At 38.8% G+C, this 27,425-nt stretch overlaps 1 pseudogene; it reads right to left on the bottom strand.

Annotated features, from left to right (window-relative positions):
* Positions 1-1,580: 1,580 nt before the first annotated feature.
* Positions 1,581-6,742, bottom strand: LOC100440607 (glycine N-acyltransferase-like protein 2; annotated as a pseudogene).
* Positions 6,743-27,425: the final 20,683 nt, after the last annotated feature.

The following is a 27,425-nucleotide window of genomic DNA, read 5'->3' as shown; positions in this document are numbered from 1 at the left end:
AAAAGGAAATCTAGAGAATCAAGTGGACTGGCTTTGGGGCCTCTGCTACAGAAATACCAATTGTTATGCCTCCTTTCCCCTACTCTTTCTCACTTCCTCATCATTATTGAAGCATGACACAGGGCAAGGTGTTGCATGTGAATCTGGTTATAAGTTCAGCCTTTGGTGTTTGCACCACTGTTATCTTAAAGGGTCAGGGGCATTCCAGGGGAAGTGACCACTAAGATGAGGACTGGAGAGTGAGTAGGAGTGAGCCAGACAAAAAAAGTGGAAAATCTAGATGATGGAAAGGACACGTGCCATGCACTATCATTAGAACTTTCTAACTGAGCTATCATTAGAACTTTCTAACTTTCTAATATTATAATTCTGAATCTTAAAAATAATTTGATCTTAAACAATCTAAAAACAGATCTTAAACAATCTAAAAACAAACAGTTCTAAACACAATCTGATCTTAAAAACAATTACACTTCATGATCAAAAGGTGACCTCCTTTGGCTCTGGTCTTCCACCCTTCCATTGATATTTGCCATTGGAACTCTGCTAACATGGTGAAACCCCGTCTCTACTAAAAATACAAAAATTACCTAGGAATGGTGGTACATGACTGCAATCCCAGATACTCGGGAGGCTGAGGCAGGAGAATTGCTTGAACTGGGACCTGGGAAGCAGAGGTTGCAGTAAGCCAAGATCGCATCACTGTACTCCACCCTGGACTACAGGGTGAGAATGTCTCAAAAAAAAAAAAAAAAAGAAAGAAAGAAAGAAAAAGAATTGGAAAGCAGAAGGAAATTTGAGTGCAGAAGAGAAGAAGGTGATGAAATGATGATGAAAGCAGAGAGATAAAAGATGATGTGATTCAGAGACACAAGCTAAGGAGTGAGGACAGCCTCTATGATCTGGAAAAGGCAAGGGAGTTGATTTACCCACATTGCCTCCAGAAAGAGCTGGCCCTGCCAACGTGTCAGTTTTAGCCCCATAAATCCTATTCTGAACTTCTAACTGCCATAAATATAACACATTGTGTTGCTTTAAGTAATAATATTTATCATAATTTGTTATAATGACAATAGAAAACTAATACATCACAGACATAAAAATCATCTTGAAAATTTAAAGTTAAGCTTTAAATTTGCAAATCAACCTAGCAACCCCTTGTGATAAAAAGCAAGTAAGAAAAACAAATTTTCACTCATAGACACAAAATTTAATTTAGCTGAGCATCTCAAAGCTCCTCAGAGGACACTCAGAATAAAAAGCAATTTTTTTCATCAAAGAAGTCATCTTCATTTAAGAAAGTGTTGAGATAAAGGGTTATCTTGTCACTAATGATTGGCATTGGGTGATTTTAATTCTGAGATGTCTGTCATCATAAAGGAAATTATGAGACCATAGGATTGAGCTTCTAATTTTCTGTAAGAATACAGAGGAGGAGGAGGGTAAAAATGTTAACAGTGACCTTAAATAATACCCAGATCCTGGATAATCAGATGTCTTTTGTGCTAATGTACACCACCATATTTGTGTTTAATTAATGATTTCCTACTGATAAGATTTGAAATGGACAATGGAACTAATCAACAATATTTCTTGGGGGTGCATTTCCACTGATGCCAGCCACAAGGACAAATCTTAAACCCAACATTTTTCAGTGCTTGCAGGCTTTTCTTATTATTATCTGCCACATGAGCATAAAATGGGATTTCATTCTGAGAAAGATTCTTTTCAAGATGATAACCAATTTTCAACATGTTGCCGTGGTTTCTGTATTTGGGGACAGTATAACCCATTCTCAACTCACAGGACTGTCCCATCACAAGCCAAGAGACAAGCTGCCCCTCTGGACCCAGCACACCAAATCCTAGAAAATCCTGGAGGCAGCGTTCAATATATTTCAAATTCCTCTCATTTTTCCCAAAGGCCCAGTGTTCATTTACAAGACCTGAATGTCAAGCACCTAAGAACATGTTTGAAAAGTTTCCTTCCCTGTGAAGAAAAAAAAGTTACCTTTATTCAGTTAATATTATCAAACACTGGAATTGCAAAAAAAAAAATATACATATATATATGTAACACCATTCCTTTCCTTAAGGATCCTACAGCCTAGAAGAGGCAATAGCTGCATAACAACTACCTTTTCTATTCCTGCTTCAAAATGTTTCCAAATAATTGTTTGGGGAACACTGTGTTTTATGGTATATTAAATAGCAGACAGATAGCATGATATATTATAGGACATCTCAAAATGTCCCATTAAGTACCCTAAGGAAGAAAATGAACACCTCTTTAAAAGAGTGAGGATATAGACAAGAGAAGCTTTCCACATGGCTGAATTTACTTGAAAGATGCATGTTTGAAACCATGTGCATTTTGAGATCTACTCCACAAAATATCTAAATATACAAGATAGTAATTCATTGAACAGATATTCCAATCAAACTTATTTTACGGGAAGATGAGAACAATGCTGATCTTACATCTTCATGTGTCCAAAAGCCTGTCATCACATACACAGAAACGCAGTTTAAGAAGCTGCAATACACGAAAAAAGAGTACTAAATTTTTGGTGATAACCATTGAGATTCTAATCCTGATTATTTTCTTTTGGAAAAGTTATGTGAGACTCAGTTTTCTTGTTTGTAAAATTATAGTAATATCCCCTGTAAATATGGAAATAGTGAAAGAGAGAAGATCTCCAGGAATTTTTGCCCCTCTCCTGGGAGGAAGAGTTTTGAGAAGTTTGTCAGTTTCAGGGTCACTTCATGTTTGCCAGTGGGTGGGTAACAGAACGCTGTTTTCTATGGGTGATGCTTTGTTTTTGCTCACTTCCATGCCTAACCTGATCCTGGGCTTGCTTCCTGAAAGTTCTCAAGTACCCTTTCCTGCACCTCCCTCCTGTGGATAGCCAAACCGAGAATGGCAAGATATAAAGATATCCATGTGTAGGCTTAGAGGAATCACCTTAGGGCAAGTACTTCATGCCAGACTTCCAGAGTTATATTACTAAATATAATTTAATCCCCATTTATCATTTTTCCCTGTGTATAGGTTCCCCTTAAAAATCTCATGGGAACACTGGTGGGGCAAAGCAGAATTTGAAGACTGTTAACTTTTCTGGCTAAATCAAACATATCTGTGAATGTGTGTTTAAATTCTATTTATTTTTTCAATTCGTAACAAAATTATAAAGCATAAATGGATTACTAGAGGAAAGCAAATCTCTCTTCTTTCTCTGATCTCCTATTACCCAATTACTTTCTCTAGAAGCAACCACTAATACCAATATATTTTGTGCAAGTTTCCCATCAATCTATGCAATTTTAGATATGTACATACATTTCTTTATTTTCACAAATGGTAGTATATTATATACATTGTTCTATCCACCTTAGTTTTTTTTAACTTAGCAAACTATTTCGGAAATATTTTCTAATCTGTCATGTAGAGCTGCTTCATTCTTTGTAATGGCTTCTTAGTATTCTAATGTTTTAATGTACCATAATAATTGTTTCCATTTCCCCATCACTGGATGTTTAGGTTGTTTCATAAGTTATGATATCACACATTAAATTTATGAAAATCTTACCATCCAGTTTAGAAATATCATTCATTTATTATGTGTATTCTTTGACTCAATAGTTTAAATCCTGGTAATTCATCTTTCAGACATATTTATGCAACTGTTCAATAATCTATTTATGATGATATTCATTTCAGAAGGTGCCTTAAATTATGTGTACTTGTTGGAAAAATAAATACATAACTCATATAGAGTACTAAAAGCATACATATCGGGTCAAAATTATTTACACCTAGCAGGGGAACCCAAGAGGACAGATTTTATTTTTCACTTTGTATGCTTATGTACTTTCTATAAGCATGTAGCATTTTGTAAGATATAGTTTGTCAACATTTTTTGATGTCACCATGATGTCCATTACCCTCTCAGAAGGACCCCTGTGACCTAAGTGAAATAATATGCATAAAGACCTTGTCTAATGAAGGCTTTGTCTATGCTCAGCACACAGTTGCTAACATATCTCCCTTTCCTTACCTATTCAATTTCGTACCCCATGATAATTTAGTTTCAAATTCTACATTTCCAAGTACAGCCTTTGTGGCAACTCAATAATTCTATCAAGGAATTTGGGAAGCAAAAGTTAAAATCTCACTTGTTATCATCACCCACTTTAAACAACTGCATCTTGTCATTACTTGAAGTCTTGTGTTTCTTTGGTAACTCCAGTATAAAGAGCGTGGTTTTCACGTAATCTATCTGCACTGATTTTGAAGTTGCAACCTTTCTTATTACTTCATCCAAGCCCTCCTGGCAACCTGGAGAGAGGAGAAAGACAGGTACTGCTTTTTACCTTTCATATCAGCTAGGAATAAACCATGGATCTTTTTCTTTTAACTCAGACTAGTTAGATTGGATTTGGAAAGTTTGCTCCCATTGATAACCTCGGAGCATGACCTCCTCTAAGTTGTCAGGAGCTTTGGTGAAGATGTGGTAAGTGTTGGTATAATGATCCCAGTCATTTTTTACCTCCTGATACAACAAATATCACACATAGCCCTACAATTACAAAATGCTCTTGCATGGGCCTAGAGTACTAGAGATTCACTTGTTTGAAACATTCTGTTTTTCTAAGATAGGTGTAGAAAATGGCCTTGCAGTTGCTCCAAGAATAACTCACTATTTATACACTGAAGATAGTTTCTTTCTTTGAAGGTACTAAAGTGAGCTGCCCTTGAGGGGGTGAGTAAATAGCTCCATTGTTTGGAATGGGAAGTGTAAGCAAAATGGTGTATGTTAAGGATTTAAAAGAGAAGGTGCCTAAGGTATGGAAAAAATATAAGGGACAGGTTTGGCAAGGCTCTGGGTTTTTGGCAAGGTGACACCTGAGCTAATCCTAACCCAGGACTGTGCGGCTGGCTCAGTGATTGGCTCTTGGAGTGAATGTGAATAGATAAACTTTTGGAAAGAACTGTCATTCCAGAGCCAGAGTAGTACCTAGAAAAGACAGCTCAGTCTGCCTCTAAATGCCTGCCTACCCTCTGCTGATGACACTTCCACTTGAGAGTCCCTGCAGGTGAAAACACTTCTTAATCACTTTCAGCCATAGAAGTCTAGGTTGGGATGTATTCCTATGATCAGAATCTTGATGGAATAGATTGACTGCTTGGAATCCGAATTTTATTTACACATCCAGGGTTATTGATCACTGGATCTAAGTTCAAGCCTTATCTCACTTCCCTACCCTCTCTCCCAAACAGCCCTTCCCAAACTTGTGTACATCAACAGTGTCAACATTCCTCTCACCACCCCTCAGTTTCGGTTCCCTCATTGCCACACAGAGAATATCTGGAGAGTGACTGCCCTGGTATTCAGTAACTATTGCTCCTACCCGGTTCTGAGGCCGAGTAATGACGAATTGGTAATCTGTCCAGGCATCTACCATCACTTCCATTTTGAATGGGTTTTTATTTTTTATGTTGAAAATGGTGCCGTATGCCTATAATGCAACAGAACGAAACAAGAGGGGATGAAGTTTTTCTCCAATATAAAGTCTTATATGAGGCATGGGAAATAAGGATAACAAGTCTAGGAGGACTTAGGATGGTGCCGGTGCTTCCAAGGTGGCTCATTGGGTTACTCTTTGAGAGTTATGCTGCAAGAGGGACAAATAAGCATCCCCAAAAATCCATGTTAGCACTTGAATCATTAGGAACTGGCTTCCCTGATATTCATTCATTTTTAAAAAATTCATGCCATTTTCTCATTTTTTTCTTTATTTCATAACATACTATTTATTGGGTATCTATTGTGTATCAGGTCTCTCTGAAGCATGACAAACTGAAAGGTGAATATGATATGGCCACAACCCTAAAGTTAAGTTTAGAAGGATAGAGAGTACATAGTTCAACCATTGTAGGACACATGGTCTGAGAGACATATGTATATGGTGGTATAGGAGCCCAAGGAGGAAAAGCACTACCTGTCTAGGAAATGATAAGGAGACTTACATAAGGAGTAATATCTGAACTGGGTCTTGATACATATGTAATGTCTTTTTCTGGAAAAACAGAGAATGAGAGCAAGTTATTACAAGTAGGAGAAAAAGCATGAGTGAAATGATTAATAGTACGGTAGATGATATCATGCCTGCTGAACTGTGAGAAGCTCAATATTTGTAGCATGTGGTATATGGCAGTAGAATGTTGAGAGGCAAAATAGAAAGGGCTGGAGAACTTCGTAATAAACCCTGTAACCCAATTAAGCCTTAGAGATGGACTTTGCAAACTGCTATGGCAAATTTTAAAACCAGGGAGTGATATGATCCTATATGTGTCATATAAATGACTCTCATCACAAAGTTGTAACTAGGCTGTTAAGATTGGATATAAGGAAATATTGCAATTATCTGAAAGAGATGACAAAGTACACCAAAGATAGCAGAAGGATAAATTCAAAAGATGTTTCAGAGGTCACAAAAAGGAAGTAAAGTAGGTGATTGACTGGATATAGATATTAAGGTTATCTTTGCACAGATTCTGACTTTAGACTTGCATTCCTATCTCCCCAGTAAGGTACTGAACCCTGAATCTGTCCTCCTCTCAACTCCACACTCTCTCCTTTGATCTCCTCCTACTCCCTTACCTTTATGGATTCAGGGATGCTCTTTTCCAAGGATTTATACAGAATCTGCAGCTTCTGAGTGTCATGAAGCACAAACATCTTATGTAATGCTTCAGCTTCCTTCCCTCAAGGATACGATCTAAGGAAATAAACACAAAAATAAAAATACCTACCGAGATATGATAGGTGTTCAGAAAGAAGAGAAAGGAGAAGTCACCAGGGACATCATACACTGTTAACAGTGAGGGCTTCAGAAATTATCTAGTCCAAACTTTTCAGTTTACAAATGAGAAACTAAAGCCCAGAGATGCAACTAGACCTCAGGACTCCTTAGTAATCTCCATACAATTCCACTTAAAAAGTACATTAACATATCTGGCAAAATATATCTCCCATGCTCATTTGATTCGAATCAGCAAAAGAATATGGAGAGTGAATGCCTTCAGCTGTCCAGACACATATAAAAAATAATGCATCTCTTCAGGGATTGTCACTATGGGGAGCCCCCCAACCCCAAGCATTGAAATACTTGCTCTAATGTTGCCATAGAATGGGTACTATTTTCAGCTATAAAGAAAGAATGTAATCATCTGGAAAAAACCTTGCAGACTATATTGTGCATAGTCCTTTTTCTCCTTAGGAAAAAAACCATAGGAAGAAAAAATCGTTGATTAGTAGTGATACCACCAAGTAGTAATTGGCAAGATCTGCGAATTGGAATTAGATGTTAGCAACCTTAAAAATAGAGCAAGCCCTTTTATTCAGTATTTCCACATCTAGAAACTCATCCAAAGGAAATAAAAATAGATATGTTTAAGGATGTACTTGTAATAAAATTTATTGTAATATGATATTTTATATTAGATATAATACAAAATTCATTATGAAGAAACGATCAAGTTAATGACGGTATATCCAAATAATAGATTATCAGGCAGCTATCTAAATGATGTCTTTCATAAGTGTTTAATGACATAGGAAAACGTCTGTGTTACAAAGTCAGGAAAACATATGATGTAATCCCAAATTAATAATATAAAGATTTCGGCCGGGTGCAGCGGCTCAGCCTTTAATCTCAGCACTTTGTGAGGCCAAGGCTGGCAGATCATGAGGTCAGGGGTTCAAGACCAGCCTGGCCAACATAGTGAAACCCCGTCTCTACTAAAAATACAAAAAACTACCCGGGTGTGGTGTTGAGTGCCAGTAGTCCCAGGTACTCAGGAAGCTGAGGCAGGAGAATCGCTTGAACCCGGAAAGAGGAGGTTGCAGTCATCTGATATCGCACCACTGCACTCCAGTTTGGGCAACAATGTGAGACTTCTTCTCAAAAAAATGAAAATTAAATTAATAAATAAATAATAAATACGATGATGCATAGGTGAATGGTTACCTGTGTATATATATATTTGCCTGTACCCACCTGAAAGTCTTTCTGAAATACAGTATTATATAAATGAGATATAAATACGAACTTTTGAACTTTCTTCCAGCCATATACACATGGCTGACCATATATATAAATATATAATATATATTTACATTATATACACCTGACCTCTCATATACTTGTAGGCAATATATAAGAACGGCCATATTTTCTAAGAAGTAACAAATAGAAAAATTTCTACAACATCCTGATGGCTTGCAAGGAAGCCATTAATATTTTTTGCAATCCTGGAAAACTCAGTACATTTGACATCTATGTATGCAGGTATACATGTAAAAATGTAGGGAAAAGAAAGAGAGATCAGACTGTTACTGGGTCTAAGTAGAAAAGGAAGACATAAGAAACTCCATTTTGACTTGTATCCTGAACAATTGCTATGCCTTAAGATGATGTTAATCTGTAACTTTAGCCCCTACCTTGAGCTCACAGAAACATATGTTGTGTAGAATCAAGATTTAAGGGATCTAGGGCTGTGCAGGATGTGCCTCGTTAACAATATGTTTACAGGCAGTATGCTGGGTAAAAGTCATCACCTTTCTCCATTGTCTAGTAACCAGGGGCACAATGCACTGTGGAAAGCCACAGGAACCTCTGCCCAGGAAGGCCGGGTATTGTCCAAGGTTTCTCCCCTTGTGATAGCCTGAGATATGGCCTCATGGAATAGGAAAGGCCTGACCATTCCCGACCCCAACACCCATGAAGGGTCTGTGCTGAGAAGGATTAGTAAAAGAGGAAGGCCTCTTGCAGTTGAGATAAAAGGAAAGCCTCTGTCTCCTGCCTGCCCCTGGGAACTGAATGTCTTGGCATAAAACTCAATTGTATATTTGTTCTATTCTGAGATAGGAGAAAAACTGCCCTGTGTTGGGAGGTGAGACAGGCTGGCAGCAATGCTGCTCTGTTACTCTTTACTCCACCGAGATGTTTGGGTGGAGAGAAGCATAAATGTGGCCTATGTGCACATCGGTGCATAGTAACTTCCCTTGAACTTAGTTGTGATGCAGATTCCTTTGCTCACATGTTTTCTTGCTGACCTTCTCCCCACTATCACCCTGTTCTCCTGCCACATTTCCCTAGCTGAGATAGTGAAAATAGTAATAAATAAATACTGAGGGAACTCAGAAACCAGTACCAGTGAGGGTCCTCTGTATGGTGTGCATCAGTCCCCTGGGCCCACTTTTCTTTCTCTATGCTTTGTCTCTGTGTCTTATGCCTTTCCTCTGTCTCTCATCCCACCTGAGGAGAAATATCCACAGGTGTGGAGGGGCTGGCCCCCTTCATCTGACACCCAATGTGGGGTCTTTCTCTGGGGTGAAGGTATGCTAAGAACATGAGCATTGAGGACAGTCAATGAGAGATTTCCCAGTATGTCCACAGTCAGCCTCGTGGTAACCTTGTGTGCTCAGAGGAACCCAGGGTAACAATGGGACAAACTGAAAGTAAATATGCCTCTTATCTCATCTTCATTAAAATTATTTTAAGAAGAGGGGGAGTTAGAGCTTCTACAGAAAATCTAATTATGCTATTTCAAACAATAGAACAATTCTGCCCATGGTTTCCAGAACAGGAAACTTTAGATCTAAAATATTGGGAAAAAATTTGCAAAGAATTGAAACAAGCAAGTAGGGAAGGTAAAATTATCCCACTTACAGTATGGAATGATTGGGCTATTACTAAAATAACTTTAGAACCATTTGAAACAGAAAAAGGTAGTGTTTCAGTTTCTCATGCCCCTGAATGTTGTGTAATATACTGTGAAGAAGAGGCAGGGACAGAATCCCTGAAAGGAACGGAGAGTTCACATTGTAAATATGTAGCAGTGTCTTTAATGGCTCGGTCAACACAAAATGTGGGGTATAATCAATTGCAGGAGGTAATATATACTGAAAGATTAAAATTAGAAGAAAAAGGTCCAGAACCATAGGGGCCATTGGGGCTAAAACCACGATGGTCACCTCCTCCTCAGCCGAGTGAGTGCTGGGGGAGGGAGCCTGAAACTAGGCTCACTGTGACTCGGCTTGTGGCACCCATTGTTGCCCAACCTGCAGTTCACTATGGTGAAGGAGGAATTCCGACTCACCCTGCAGCATCCCATCTGAGTCAAACAGTGGCTGCTCCCTAAGGAATAGTTGGGGGCGCTACATAAAATAGTTTAAAAACTATTGTAAAATGGACGTTTCACCAATGTTCTCTCCTTAGATTCTTCAGTGTTTGTAATTCAGAAAAATTCCAGCAGATGGGGCATGCTGACCAACTTAAGAGCTGTTAATGCAGTAATTCGACCCATTGGGGGCTCTCCAAACCAGGTTGCCCTCTCTGGCCATAATCCCCAAAGATTGGCCTTTAATTACAATTCATCTGAAGGATTGCTTTTTTACCTCTTCTCTGGCAAAACAGGATTTTGAAAAATTTGCTTTTACTATACCAGCCATAAATAATAAAGAACCAGCCACCAGGTTTCAGTGGAAAGTGTTGCCTCAGGGAATGCTTAACAGTCCAACTATTGGGGAGGAGCCAAGATGGCCGAATAGCAAAAGGTCCAGTCTACAGCTACCAGTGTGAGCGATGCAGAAGATGGGTGATTTCTGCATTTCCGTCTGAGGTACCGGGTTCATCTCACTAGGGAGTGCCAGACAGTGGGCGCAGGTCAGTGGATGCAGCACACCTTGCGAGAGCCAAAGCAGGGTGAGGCATTGCCTCACTCGGGAAGTGCAAGGGTTCAGGGAGTTCCCTTTCCTACTCAAAGAAAGGGGTGATAGACGGCACCTGGAAAATCGGTTCTCTCCCACCTGAATACTGCGCTTTTCCAACGGGCTTAAAAAATGGCACACCAGGAGATTATATCCCACACCTGGCTTGGAGGGTCCTATGCCCACGGAATCTCACTGATAGCTAGCATAGCAGTTTGAGATCAAACTGCAAGGTGGCAGCAAGGCTGGGGGAGGGGTGCCCACCATTGCCCAGGATCACTTAGGTAAACAAAGCAGCCAGAAAGCTGGAACTGGGTGGATCCCACCACAGCTCAAGGCGGCCTGCCTGCCTCTATAGGCTCCACCTCTGGGGGCAGGACACAGGCAAACAAAAAGACAGCAGTAACCTCTGCAGACTTAAATGTCCCTGTCTGACAGCTTTGAAGAGATGAGTGGTTCTCCCATCACGCAGCTGGAGATTTGAGAATGGGCAGACTGCTTCCTCAAGTGGGTCCCTGACCCCTGACCCCTGAGCAGCCTAACTGGGAGGCACCTCCCAGTAGGGGCAGACTGACACCTCACAGGGCTGGGTACTCCTCTGAGACAAAACTTCCAGAGGAACGATCAGACAACACCATTCGCGGTTCACAAAAAACCACTGTTCTGCAGACACTGCTACTGATACCCAGGCCAACAGGGTTTGGAGTGGATCTCTAGCAAATTCCAACAGGCCTGCAGCTGAGGGTCCTATCTGTTAGAAGGAAAACTAACAAGCAGAAAGGATATCCACACCAAAAACCCAACTATACTTCACCATTATCAAAAACCAAAAGTAGATAAAACCACAAAGATGAGGAAGCAACGGTGCAGAAAAACTGGAAACTCTAAAAATCAGAGGGCCTCTCCTCCTCCAAAGGAATGAAGTTCCTCAGCAGCATTGGAATAAAGCTGGATGGAGAGTGACTTTGACGGGTTGAGAGAAGAAGGCTACAGACGATCAAACTACTCCAAGCTACAGGAGGAAATTCAAACCAAAGGCAAAGAAGTTGAAAACTTTGAAAAAACTTTAGACGAATGTATACCTAGAATAACCAATACAGAGAAGTGCTTAAAGGAGCTGATGCAGCTGAAAGCCAAGGCTCGAGAATTACGTGAAGAATGCAGAAGCCTCAGGAGCCAATGTGATCAACTGGAAGAAAGGGTTTCAGCGATGGAAGATGAAATGAATGAAATGAAGCGAGAAGGGAAGTTTAGAGAAAAAATAATAAAAAGAAGTGAACAAAGCCTCGAAGAAATATGGGACTATGTGAAAAGACCACATCTGCATCTGATTAGTGTACCTGAAAGTGACGGGGAGAATGAAACTAGTTGGAAAACACTCTGCAGGATATTATCTAGGAGAACTTCCCCAATCTAGCAAGGAAGGCCAACATCCAAGTTCAGGAAATACAGAGAACGCCACAAAGACACTCCTCGAGAAGAGCAACTCCAAGACACATAACTGTGAGTTTCACCAAAGTTGAAATGAGGAAAAAGTGTTAAAGGCAGCCAGAGAGAAAGGTCGGCTTAACCACAAAGGAAAGCCCATCAGAATACAGTTGATCTATCGGCAGAAACTCTACAAGCCAGAAGAGAGTGGGGGAAAATATTCAACGTTCTTAAAGAAAAGAATTTTAAACCCAGAATTTCACATCCAGCCAAACTAAGCTTCATAAGTGAAGAAGTAAAATACTTTGCAAACAAGCAAATGCTGAGAGATTTTGTCACCACCAGGCCTGACCTAAAAGAGCTCCTAAGGAAACACTAAACATGGAAAGGAACAACTGGTACCAGCTGCTGCAAAATCGTGCCAAAATGTAAAGACCATCGAGACTAGGAAGAAACTGCATCAACTAACGAGCAAAATAACAAGCTAACATCATAATGACAGTATCAAATTCACACATAACAATATTAACTTTAAATGTAAATGGACTAAATGCTCCAATTAAAAGACACAGACTGGCAAATTGGATAAAGAGTCAAGACCCATCAGTGTTCTGTATTCAGGAAACCCATCTCACGTGCAGAGACACACATAGGCTCAAAATAAAAGGATGGAGGAAGATCTACCAATCAAATGGAAAACAAAAAAAGGCAGGGCTTGCAATCCTAGTCTCTGATAAAACAGACTTAAACCAACAAAGATCAAAAGAGACAAAGAAGGTGATTAGATAATGATAAAGGGATCAATTCAACAAGAAGAGCTAACTCTCCTAAATATATATGCAACCAATACATGAGCACCCAGATTCATAAAGCAAGTCCTGAGTGACCTACAAAGAGACTTAGACTCCCACACAATAATAATGGGAGATTTTAACACCCCACTGTCAACATTAGACAGATCAACAAGACAGAAAGTTAACAAGGATACCCAGGAATTCAACTCACCACTGCACCAAGCGGACTTAATAGACATCTAGAGAACTGTCTACCCAAAATCAACAGAATATACATTTTTTTCAGCACCACACCACACCTATTCCAAAATTGACCACATAGTTGGAAGTAAAGCTCTCCTCAGCAAATGTAAGAGAATAGAAATTATAACAAACTGTCTCTCAGACCACAGTGCAACCAAAATAGAACTCAGCATTAAGAAACTCACTCAAAACCGCTCAAACACATGGAAACTGCACAACCTTCTCCTGAATGACTACTGGGTACATAACAAAATGAAGGCAGAAATAAAGATTTTCTTTGAAACCAGTGAGAACAAAGACACAACATAGCAGACTCTCTGGGACACATTCAAAGCAGTGTGTAGAGGGAAATTTATACCACTAAATACCCACAAGAGAAAGCAGGAAAGATCCAAAATTGACAACCTAATTTCACAATTAAAAGAACTAGAAAACCAAGAGCAAACACATTCAAAAGCTAGCAGAAGGCAATAAATAACTAAAATCTGAGCAGAACTGAAGGAAACAGAGACACAAAAAGCCCTTCAAAAAATTAATGAATCCAGGAGCTGGTTTTTTGAAAGGATCAACAAAATTGATAGACCACTAGCAAGCCTAATAAAGAAAAAAAGAGAGAAGAATCAAATAGACGCAATAATAAATGATAAAGTGGATATCACCACCAATCCCACAGGAATACAAACTACCATCAGAGAATACTACAAACACCTCTATGCAAATAATCTAGAAAATCTAGAAGAAATGGATAAATTCCTGGACACATACAGTCTCCCAAGACTAAACCAGGAAGAAGTTGAATCTCTGAATAGACCAATAACAGGAGCTGAAATTGGGGCAATAATCAATAGCTTACCAACCAAAAAGAGTCCAGGACCAGATGGATTCACAGCCGAATTCTACCAGAGGTACAAGGAGGAACTGGTAGCATTCTTTCTGAAAATATTCCAATCAATAGAAAAAGAGGGAATCCTCCCTAACTCATTTTATGAGGCCAGCATCATCCTGATACCAAAGCCTGGCAGGGACACAACCAAAAAAGAGAACTTTAGACCAATATCCTTAATGAACATTGATGCAAAAATCCTCAATAAAATACAGGCAAACCGAATCCAGCAGCACATCAAAAAGCTTATCCACCATGATTAAGTGGGCTTCATCCCTGGGATGCAAGGCTTGTTCAATATACACAAATCAATAAATGTAATCCAGCATATAAACAGAACCAAAGACAAAAACCACATGATTATCTCAATAGATGCAGAAAAGGCCTTTGACAAGATTCAACAACGTTCATGATAAAAACTCTCAATAAATTGAGTATTAATGGGATGTATCTCAAAATAATAAGAGCTATCTATGAGAAACATACAGCCAATATCATACTGAATGGGCAAAAACCGGAAGCATTCCCTTTGAAAACTGGCACAAGACAGGGATGCCCTCTCACACCACTCCTATTCAACATAGTGTTGGAAGTTCTGGCCAGGGCAATTAGGCAGGAAAAGGAAATAAAGGGCATTCAATTAGGAAAAGAGGAAGTCAAATTGTCCCTGTTTGCACATGACATGATTGTATATCTAGAAAACCCCATTGTCTCAGCCCAAAATCTCCTTAAGCTGATAAGCAACTTCAGCAAAGTCTCAGGATACAAAATCAATGTACAAAATTCACAAGCATTCTTATACACCAATAACAGAGAAACAGAGAGCCAAATCGTGAGTGAACTCCTATTCACAATTGCTTCAAAGAGAATAAAATACCTAGGAATCCAACTTACAAAGGACATGAAGGACCTCTTCAAGGAGAACTACAAACCACTGCTCAATGAAATAAAAGAGGATACAAAGAAATGGAAGAACATTCCATGCTCATGGGTAGGAAGAATCAATATCGTGAAAATGGCCATACTGCCCAAGGTAATTGATAGATTCAATGCCATCCCCATCAAGCTACCAATGACTTTCTTCACAGAATTGGAAAAGACTGCCTTAAAGTTCATATGGAACCAAAAAAGAGCCTGCATTGCCAAGTCTAAGCCAAAAGTACAAAGCTGGAGGGATGACACTACCTGACTTCAAACTATACTACAAGTCTACAGTAACCAAAATAGCATGGTACTGGTACCAAAACAGAGATATAGATCAATGGAACAGAACAGAGCCCTCAGAAATAATGCCACATATCTATAACTATCTGATCTTTGACAAACCTGAGGAAAACGAGCAATGGGGAAAGGATTCCCTATTTAATAATTGGTGCTGGGAAAACTGGCTAGCCATATGTAGAAAGTTGAAACTGGATCCCTTCCTTACACCTTATACAAAAATTAATTCAAGATTGATTAAAAACTTAAACATTAGACCTAAAACCATAAAAACCCTAGAAGAAAACCTAGGCATTACCATTCGGGACATTGGCATGGGCAAGGACTTCTTGTCGAAAACACCAAAAGCAATGGCAACAAAAGCCAAATTGACAAATGGGATCTAATTAAACTCAAGAGCTTCTGCACAGCAAAAGAAACTACCATCAGAGTGAACAGACAACCTACAAAATGGGAGAAAATTTTCACAACCTACTCATCTGACATAGGGCTAATATCCAGAATCTACAATGAATTCAAACAAATTTACAAGAAAAAAACAAACAACCCCATCAAAAAGTGGGCAAAGGACATGAACAGACACTTCTCAAAAGAAGACATTTATGCAGCCAAAAAACATGAAAAAATGCTCACCATCACTGGCCATCAGAGAAATGCAAATCAAAACCACAATGTGATACCATTTCACACTAGTTAGAATGGCAATCATTAAAAAGTCAGGAAACAAGAGGTGCTGGAGAGGATGTGGAGAAATAGGAACACTTTTACACTGTTGTTGGGTCTGTAAACTAGTTCAACTATTGTGGAAGTCAGTGTGGCAATTCCTCAGTGATCTGAAACTAGAAATACCATTTGACCCAGCCATCCCATTACTGGGTATATACCCAAAGGACAATAAATCATGCTGCTATAAAGACACATGCACACATATGCTTATAGTGACACTATTCACAATAGCAAAGACTTGGAACCACCCCAAATGTCCAACAATGATAGACTGGATTAAGAAAATGTGGCACATATACACCATGGAATACTATGCTGCCATAAAAAATGATGACTTCATGTCCTTTGTAGGGACATGGATGAAATTGGAAATCATCATTCTCAGTAAACTATCGCAAGAACAAAAAATCAAACACTGCATATTGTCACTCATAGATGGGAATTGAACAATGAGAACACGTGGACACAGGAAGGGGAACATCACACTTTTGGGACTGTTGTGGGGTAGGGAGAGGTGGGATGGGTAGCATTGGGAGATATACCTAATGCTACATGACGAGTTATTGGGTGCAGTGCACCAGCATGGCACATGTATACATATGTAACTAACCTGCACATTGTGCACATATACCCTAAAACTTAAAGTATAATAATAAAAAAAACTCCAACTCTTTGTCCGACTTTTGTAGCTCAAGCTCTTCAACCAGTTAGAGACAAGTTTTCAGACTGTTATATCATTCATTATGTTGATGATATTTTGTGTGCTGCAAAAACGAAAGACAAATTAATTGACTGCTACACCTTTCTGCCAACAGAGGTTTAAAACACAGGACTGACAATAACATCTGATAAGATTGAGACCTCTACTCCTTTTCATTATTTCAAAATGCAGGTAGTGGAAAGGAAATTTAAACCACAAAAAATAGAAATAAGAAAACACACATTAAAAACATTAAATGACTTAAAAATTGCTAGGAGATATTAATTGGATTTGGCCAACTGCACGCATCCCTACTTATGCCATGGCAAATTTGTTCTCTGTCTTGAGAGGGGATCCAGAATTGAATAGTAAAAGAACATTAACTCCAGAGAAACTAAAGAAATTGAATTAGTTGAAGAAAAAATTCAGTCAGCAGAAGTCAATAGAATACATCCCTTGGCCCCACTCCAACTTTTGATTTTTGCCACTGTGCATTCTCCAACAGGCATTATCGTTCAAACTACACATCTTAAGGAGTGGTCCTTCCTTTCTCACAATATGATTAATACTTCTACATTCTACTGGGATCAAATAACTACATTAGTTGGTCAAGGAAGATTACGAATAGTAAAATTGAGTGGAAGTGACCCAGAAAAAATCATTGTTCCTTTAATCAAGAAACAGGTTAGAAAAGTCTTTATCAATTCTTCTTCATGGCAGATTGGTCTTGCTGATTTTGTAGAAATTATTGACAATCATTACCCAGAAACAAAAATCTTCCAGTTTTTAAAATTGACTAGTTGGATTTTACCTAAAATTACCAGACATAATCCTTTAGAGAATGCTCTGATGGTGTTTACTGATGGTTCCAGCAATAGAAAAGCAGCTTACAACAGGCCAAAAGAACGAGTCATTGAAACTCAATATCACTCAGCAAAATGAGCAGAGTTACTTGCTGTCATTTCAGTGTTACAAGATTTTAATCAGCCTATTAACATTGTATCAGATTCTGCATATGTAGTACAGTCTACAAAGGATGTTGAGATGGCCCTAATCAAATATAGTATGGATGATCAGTTAAACCAGCTGTTTAATTTGTTACAACAAACTGTAAGAAAAAGAAATTTCCCATTTTATTTTACTCGTATTTGAGCACACACTAATTTACCAGGGCCTTTAACTGAAGCAAATGAACAAGCTGACTTGCTAGTATCATCTGCATTCATAGAAGCACAAGAACTTTATGCTTTGACTCATGTAAATGCAACAGTATTAAAAAATATAATTGATATCACATAAAAACAGGCAAAAAATATTGTACAACACTACACCCAGTGTCAAGTCCTGCACCTGCCCACTCAGGAGGCAGGAGTTAATCCCAGAGGTCCATGTCCTAATGCATTATGGCAAATGGATGTCACATATGTACTGTCGTTTAGAAAATTGTCATTTGTCCATGTGACAGTTGATACTTATTCACATTTTGTATGGGCAACCTGCCAGACAGGAAAAAGTACTTCCCATGTTAAAAGACGTTTATTATTTTGTTTTGCTGTCATGGGAGTCCCAGAAAAACTTAAAACAGATAATGGGCCAGGATACTGTAGTAAAACATTTCAAAAATTCTTAAATCAGTGAAAAATTACACATACAAAAGGAATCCCTTATAATTCCCAAAGACAGGCCTTAATTGAAAGAACTAATACAATACAAAAAGCCCAACTGGAGAAACAAAAAAATGAAAAAGACAGTAAGGGTATAACACTCCCCAGATGCAACTTAATCCAGCACTCTATACTTTACATTTTTTAAACATTTAGAGAAATCAGACAAGTACTTCTACAGAACAATATTTTACTGATAAAAAGGGCAGTCCACATAAAGGAAAACTGATTTTGTGAAAAAATAATAAAAATAAAACATGAAAAATAGGAAAGGTGATAACATGGGGGAGAGGTATTGATTGTATTTCCCCAGGAAAAAACCAGCTTCTAGTTTAGATACCTACAACTTACAGAAGAAGTTGCCATCCACCAAGGAAGTGGAGCCGCCAAGCTGGGCCCAGTTAAAAAAGCTGACACAGCAAACTGAAAAAGCCTGAAGAAAACAAGGGTAACGAGAACTCCAGAGAATATACTGCTTGCAGCTTTGATGACTGTATCAACGGTGGTCAGTCTTCCCATGTCTGCAGGAGCAGCTGCAACTAATTATACATACTGGGCCTATGTGCCTTTCCCGCCCTTGATTAGGGCAGTCACAAGAATAGATAATCCTACTAAAGTATATGTTAACAATTGTACATGGGTACCAGGCCCCACAGATGGTCTTTGCCCTGCCCAAGCTAAAGAAAGAAGGAATGATGATAAATATTTCTATTGGGTATCATTATCTTCATATTTGCCTAGGGAAGGCACCCAGATGCTTCAAATTTTAGATTGGTTCTACCAACCCAAAATTGGTTGGTAGAAGTACCTACTGTCAGCGCCACCAGTAGATTTACTTATCACATGGTAAGTGGAATGTCACTCGGGCCACAAATAAATAATGTACAGGATTCTTCTTATCAAAGATCATTAAAATTTAGGCCTAAGGGGAAGGCTTGCTCCCCAAAAATTCCCAAAGAATCAAAAGACTCAAAAGTCATAGTTTGGAAAGAATATGTCGCTGATACTGCGGTGATATCACAAAACAATGGATTTGGAACTATTATAGACTGGGCCCCTTGAGGCCAATTATATTATAATTGTATGGGCCAGACTCACTCATGTTCACAAGCCCCATCCATCTGGCCCATTAATCTGGCCTATGAGAGTAATTTAAAAAGCTGGACCAGGTTTATAAAAGGTTAAAATCACCCTATCCATTAAAATGGAGTAAAATGAGAATTTTCTCACCTCGACCAAAGTTAATTAGTCCTATTACTGGTCCTGAATATCCAGAATGATGAAAGCTTACTGTGGCCTCGCACCACATTAGAATTTGGTCTGTAAATCAAACTATAGGAACAAAAAATCATAAGCCATATTATACTATTAACCTAAATTCCAATCTGACAATTCCTTTGCAAAGTTGTGTAAAACTCCTTTATATGCTGGTTGTAGGAATCATACTTATTAAAACAGATTCCCAAACTCTAACCTGTAAAAGCTGTAGATTGTTTACTTGCATTGATTCGACTTTTGATTGGCAGCACCATATTCTGCTGGTGAGGGCAAGAGAGGGCGTGAAGATCCCTGTGTCCATGGACTGACCACGGGAGGCTTCCCCATCTGTCCATATTTTAACGGAAGTATTAAAACGAGTTCTAACTAGATCCAACAGGTTCATTTTTACTTTGATTGTAATGATTATGGGTCCTATTGCAGTCACAGCTAACGTTGCAGCTGCTGGAATTTATGTATGCCCCTCTGTTCAAACTGCAAAAAATGTAAATAATTGGCAAAAGAATTCCTCAAAATTGTGAAATTCTCAGAACCAAATAGATAAAAAATTGGCAAACAAAATTAATGATCTTAGACAAACCGTCATTTGAATGGAAGATAGGCTCATGAGCTTGGAATAACATTTTCAGTTACAGTGTGACTGAAATACATCAGATTTTTGCATTACACCCCAAGACTATAATGAGTCTGAGCATCACTGAGACATAGTTAGATGCCTTCTACTAGGAAGAGAAGATAATGTTACTTTAAATATTTCAAAATTTAAAAATCAAATTTTTAAGGCAACAAAAGCCCATTTAAATTTGGTGCCAAAAACTGAGGCAATTGTAAAAGCTGCTGATGGCCTCACAAAGCTTAACCCTGTCACTTACGTTAAAGCCATCAGAAGTTGCACTACTGTAAATTTCATATTAATCCTTGTATGTCTGTTCTGTCTCTTGTTAGTCTATAGGTGTATCCAACAGCTCCAAAGAGACAGCAACCAGTGAGAATGGGCCACAATGACGATGGCAGTTTTGGCAAAAAGCAAAAGGGGGATATGTAGGGAAAAGAAAGAGATATCAGACTGTTACTGTATCTATGTAGAAAAAGAAGACATAAGATACTCCATTTTGACCTGTACCCTGAACTATTGTTTTGCCTTGAGATGCAGTTAATCTATAACTTTAGCCCCAACCTTGTACTCACAGAAACATGTGTTGTATGGAATCAAGGTTTAAGGGATCTAGGGCTATACAAGATGTGCCTTGTTAACAATATGTTTACAGGCAGTATGCTAGGTAAAAGTCATCACCATTCTCCATTCTCTAGTAAGCAGGGGCACAATTCACTCTGGAAAGCAACAGGGACCTCTGCCCAGGAAAGCCTGGTATTGTTCAAGGTTCTCCCCATGTGATAGCCTGAGATATGGCCTCGTGGAATGGGAAAGACTGGACCATCCCCCAGCCTGACACCCATGAATGGTCTGTGCTGAAGAAGGATTTGTAGAGGAAGACCTCTTGCACTTGAGATAAGAGGAAAGCCTCTGTCTCCTGCCTGCCCCTGGGAACTGAATGCCTCAGTATAAAACCCGATTGTACGTTCTACTCTGAGATAGGGGAAAAACTGCCCTGTGTCAGGTGGTGAGACATGCTGGCAGCAACGCTGCTCTGTTACTCTTTACTCCACTGAGATGTTTGGGTGGAGAGAAGCATACGTGTGACCCACGTGAACATCCATGCATAGGACCTTCCCTTGAACTTATTTGTGACACAGATTCCTTCGCTAACATGTTTTCTTGCAGACCTTCTCCCCACTATCACCCTGTTCTCCTGCCACATTCCCCTTGCTGAGATAGTGAAAATAGTCATCAATAAATACTGAGAGAACTCAGAGACCGGTGCCAGTGTGATTCCTCGGTATGCTGAGCGCTGGTCCCCTGGGCCCACTTTTCTTTCTGTATACTTTGTCTCTGTGTCTGATTTCTTTTCTCAGTATCTCATCCTGCCTGATGAGAAATACCCACAGGTGTGGAGGGGCTGGCCCCTTCATAAGTACATAGCCAAAATCAATACAAAAGGAAGGAAAGTGGTTAACAACATGGGCTTTGGAATCAAACAAACCAAAACTCCACCCCTGGCTCCTCTTCTGGCTATCAGAGTCACCTTAGGTAAGTCAAATTATTTGAGCCTCTCTGCCTCAGTTGCATTATCTATAAAATGGGGATAGTAATATCTACTTTCTAGGTTGTCATGAGGATTTCCTTGCCAGAAAAGTTGTATGAAGTGGTCAGCATGGTGGTAATTTGTGTATATTACCTTTAAATCCAGTGAAGGTGACCATTCCACTGGACAGAAACATACATGAAGAAAACTGCAGCTTCAAAGATGGACTATATGTAACTTGCTTGAATAAATCTATTGGCACAAAATAGACATTTTGAGGCAAACCACAGATCTAGAACAAGCTCATCTGTTTCTGTCACTGTATAAGATGATGGGCACACTAGCCAAATGGCACAGAATTCTGCCCATTCTGCAGGCTTTGGTAGCATATTTCCTCAGAGGAGAGTAATCTCCTTGGTAGGTGATATTATGTCTTAGTCTTTATTGTGACTCAAGCATCAAGCTCAGCACCCAGTATAGTGGAAAAATTAATAAGCTTTTGTTCATTGAATGAACAAATAGAGTCAGTGAAGGATAGAAATGGGGTTTCTAGAATGCTTTTCCTGAAAGACTGAGCATTAAGTCTCTTTGCTCCTGGCATAGCCAAGTTTCTGAGAAAAACGTGGCTGCTAACAGAAACTTTCAAAGCAGAAGGAAATTCCTAATAGTAGGTTTTTTTGCAATGAATATTGGATGCATAAACTGTAGGGGGTGCACAAAAATGTGGATTAAAAAAAAGGTAAATGGCCTATTTTCTCTACCAATAGCACATGCTCTCCGACCCGCTTCCTTTTCACTGTCAGCTTCCCTCCATGACTAGACCCTGGTTCAGCTCTCACCAATGAGAGACACCTAGTTTCAATTCACTCCAAGGTGCCAAGGCAGTAGAATGTTTACGGGTCAACATGATCCAATAGTCTAATATAATATACTATATTCTTCAATATATTATAATGAAGGATTGTAAGGGAGTGACTATTGGATCAGGTGTTGTTTAACAAAATCAGAGAGGAAGAGGAGCCAGTAGAAGAGATAGGAAACATGGCAAAAAAAAAAAAAAAAAGAATGTGAAAAATAAGAGAAGGACCTTGGAAGTCAAAATAGGAGAAACCTTCAAGGAAAGAGTAACCAAAGCATTCAAAGGTTGCTGAGAAGCTAAAAGAGATGAGTACTAAAGATGGCAGTGCATTTTGAAGTTAGGAGTTGATTACCGACTTGGTAAGAGTTGTGGACGGGAGAAGAATTCAGGTTATGGGGATTGGAGACTAAATGAAATGTGAGGAAGTGAAGGTAACTTTTTCAAAGAGCTTGACCAGAAAAGAAAGAAGAACACGGGAGTGTCAAGGAGAAGAAGAGAGCTATAAGATCTCAAAGAAAGGCATTTCTCTTATTAGATGAGAGTTAAGCATACCTATACTAACTACAAGAGGTAAGATATAAGTAATTGATAGGCCAATGCATCTAAAAGGACATAGAAAGGTGACAGAAATTCAGTGACCTTATGTACAAAATGCCAACCACAATTTCAGCTCCTTTTTGCTGACTAATTCATATAATGGTGAACCATAATTCTCAGAATACTTGTTAAATTAAGTTTTGAACAGGAAGAATACTTCTTCCAGTGAGAAGTCAAAAAACTTTAGGATGGATGCAGATGCAGGCGTATATATGTAGGTATACAGCAGGTCATCAAATAATGTTATTTTGTTCAATATCTTTTCATTATAATGGTTAAGAGGGAAAAATCAATTCCTGGCTGGACCACTGTCTATGGGCAGTTTGGCTGTCCTCCTCATGTCTGCGTGGACTTTCTCTGGATAATCCCATTTCCTCTCACATCTCAAAAATGTGTACACTAGTATATTGGCAAGTCTAAATTTTTATAGGATGAGTGTGTGTGTGTGTGGGTGAGAGAGAGAGGGAGAGAGAGAGAGTGTGCCTGTGTGCACCTGCATGTGTGTCCCCAGGATGGAAGGGTTTCCAGTCCATGGTGGGTTCCTGCCTTGTGCTCTGAGCTACCAGCATAGGCTTCAGTCACTTGCTCCCCTGAACTGGAATAAGGCAGTTGAAAAATGAATGAATGAAACATACCCAATACAACAAAAATTCATAAAGTGTATGATAATGATACAAATGCATGACAATAAACAACGCTGTGCAAAAGGACTCAGCGAGCCCATCACATTTGTGAATGATTTTTAAATTCATAGATACAAGAGATGCTTCTTACTACTTTTGCTTTGCAAACATTTATTTCTCAATTTAACCCACCACCACTGTGATCACCAGCACACACCAACGCACCAAAAATTAGGTAAGTAATTATCTTACTTGTTTGTATCAATATTTCTTAAATGTACATACAGCTTACATTTATTGCATTGTTTTATATTAGAAATGTTTCAGTTCTTTATAAATTTGGTGATGTTTTTGTCACCAGAAATATGCTGGAGGAACTTCACTCTTCTTTATATTAATTAGCTTATGGTAAAACTCATTTTGATACATGTTGTTTCATTTGATATTGCAGTTTCCAAGAACCCATTGACAATGTTAAGTAAGGACTAATTGTATATAGGAGTACACAGGGATAGAGAAAAAGAGCAGAGGGTTGGCAAGTTATTTTTGAATGTCTATTTCCTGGAAGAGGTAAAATTTCTTCCTATTCCCAAAATCACTTTTTAGAAGTGAGTGGGTGAGGGAGTAGGCCAAGAAAGTGTCCAGAAAAAGAAGTAGGATGTTAGGGGAAACGGTTAGGGTATAAATGGCTTTTGTTGTTAATGGGAGAAAGGGTGGACTAGAATTAGCAAGGACTGGGAAGCATGCTTAGGATTGTGTAAAGATGGACACCATGATTTGGAAGTGTTACTCAACAGTATATTAAGCTCAGAACCCTGAAAGTAGAAGCACAGAAGGCAAATTAAAACAAACCAAGATTGGTTTTTTCAGGGCTTGATTAACAAAAAAGATAAGGGACAAAGCATTTGAGAACATAGAAATGAAGGATTGAAACTCACATCTAAGACAGAGAAGAAAAAAGTAAAGTAAGTTGGAGACCAATAAAGTGAGAAAATATAGAAAAACAAGGGACGAAATTACTTGATGAAGTCAAAGAATAGCAATGTTAATATAGATCAGTTTGGGATGTATGACTGTTGTCATCAACTCCAAGTCAATAGGGTAGGAGCCAAGAAGGAACTGGGAGTTTCAGGTATCACAGACTTGAACAGGATGTAGCAGAAGTTTGCTGCGAGAAAAATTAGGATGTCAGGTGTCAAATGTTTCAACGAAAGGAGAGAAATTTGGCAAAGGGCAACAGAAAAGCATTTTTTTATTCTAGCCACATGACACAGAAGGAAGAAGGAATATTTTTCTATGCAAATAAACAAGTAATACTCTAGAAGCAGGATTGGAGGCAAGGAGAATACTGATTTTTTTTTTCTTTTTGCTAACAATATTACCCTGGAGATCTAGAGGTTGTCAGAGAAATGTTTAAGCATATTGATAATTTATAATTCAAGGAAGGCATTTGGACATTTTAGAAATTCAAAAGGCTACACACTGGCTTTTTCTAAACTATTTTTCAGCTTCAGGTACCTAAAAAGTTTTGAAGAATTTGTTATCAACATTGAGACCCTGGTGAGTGCTCATTCCAAGGGTTTGCAGGGGAAAAGAAATAGATTAACAAATACAAATGATTGAGAAAAAAATCCTAGTTAATTGAAATGCCAAGAAAAAAAAGGCTGTTCTAAACAATTCTGCTTACCTGAAATTTCTTTGCAGAGCTGTAGGCACACTACCTGCTGCACTTGCTCAGATTGGCAATGGAAAGTTTTCAGTAGCTAACACTCTATGGACTCAGACACACTAAAATTCAATTGACTCATGCTGTCACTGATTAGCATAAAGCTTCAGGAAGTTATGGGTTCCTGTAGATTAAACCAGATGTTCTGTCCATAGACAGGAAGTCAGAGGCTTTGTGGACCAGAGGAGGACTGAGACTGTTCTGTATTGAGCAGCGTCTACAATTTTAAAAAGTTTTACACAAGAAGCTTTTGATTTATACATAACTTGTTGTAGCTGAAAGACTATTCTAGAACAATATTAAGTCAATTTTCTATAGTTGGCAAAAATAGCATAGCTGCAGTCTTATTTAAATGAAATTAGCAGAGCAAACAAACAGTTGGAAAGTTTGGTTTCAAGGCAAAATAGCTGGCCTAATACTTTCAACCATTTGTGTCTTGGAAAAAGCCAAGAATGCCTCAAGAACGTTACCATAATAATGAGAACTGGGTTCCACATGCCTTGTCCTCTGGTTGTCTAAAGTGGAGAGGAGTGAGGGGTATTGTAAGTATCAGAAGAAAAAGCAATTACTGGAGAAAAGTTTCAGGGGGACTGGAATTAGCTTTGCAGAGGAATAGAGACAAACATTGCTTTCAATGTGTGTTCCTCACACCATCTACTTCAAGATCAATTGGGCTTGCTTGTCAACAACACAAGAACTTTTCCAGATCAGGTAAATCAGAGGCTCCCAAAGTGCCTGGAAATCTGTGTCTTATAAAAATCTATCTAAAAGAGTCTGATCTACATTACATTGTGAAGACATTGAGATGAAAAAAATGGGAGAATATAAGTTATAAAATTTTTATCCTGGGTGCATTGGCTCACACCGGTAATACCAGCTACTTGGGAGGCTGAGGCAGGAGGATCACTTGAGGGCAGAAATTTGATATGATTCTGGGCAACCTAATAAAACCCCCTTTTAAATTTTGGTTTTCAATTAGCCACATATAGTGGCATGTGTCTATACTAATAACTATTCAGGAGACTGAGATGAAAAGATTGCTTGAGCCCAGAAATTTGAGATCACAGTGAGCTATTTCACCACTGCAATACAGCCTGGGCAATAGGGTGAGATACTCTCTCTAATTAAAAAAAAAAGTCTTTACCCACTTTTTGGAAGTGAAAGCAACTTCAAATTGTAATCATTTATGACATGAGAAAAACAAGAGTTATTTTTACACAAATAAGGAAGCTGTTGCTGACAAAAAAGTAAATGTCTTCCCCCAGGTCACAAAACTGACGAGTGGCAATGTCTGGAATGAGGCCAAATATCGAATTCTTTTAATTACACCATGATTCCGTAAAGAGTGATTCTCTACCCTTAGGCAGTTTATGTCTTCTTACAAACCTAAATCATCTACACCAGATGATATATTAAATATTATCAATTAGGATTTTATACAATCTGCACATGATTGCTGTGTAAGGCATCAAATTTTATAGCTTTAGTTGCTCTAATTTTTTTATTATTAGTATACTTTAAGTTTTAGGGTACATGTACACAATGTGCAGGTTAGTTAAATAAGTATACATGTTCCATGCTGGTGTGCTGCACCCATTAATTCGTCATTTAGCATTAGGTATACCTCCTAAAGCTATCCCTCCCCCCTCCCCCCACCGCACAACAGTCACCAGAGGGTGATGTTCACCTTCCTGTGTCCATGTGTTCTCATTGTTCAATTCCCATCTATGAGTGAGAACATGCGGTGTTTGGTTTTTTGTCC

Source organism: Pongo abelii, chromosome 9 (genome assembly GCF_028885655.2).
Source record: "Pongo abelii isolate AG06213 chromosome 9, NHGRI_mPonAbe1-v2.0_pri, whole genome shotgun sequence".
Taxonomy (NCBI): Eukaryota; Metazoa; Chordata; class Mammalia; order Primates; family Hominidae; genus Pongo; species Pongo abelii.
Note: the sequence above shows the minus strand (reverse complement) of the source record. Positions and strands in the feature narration are given on the sequence as shown.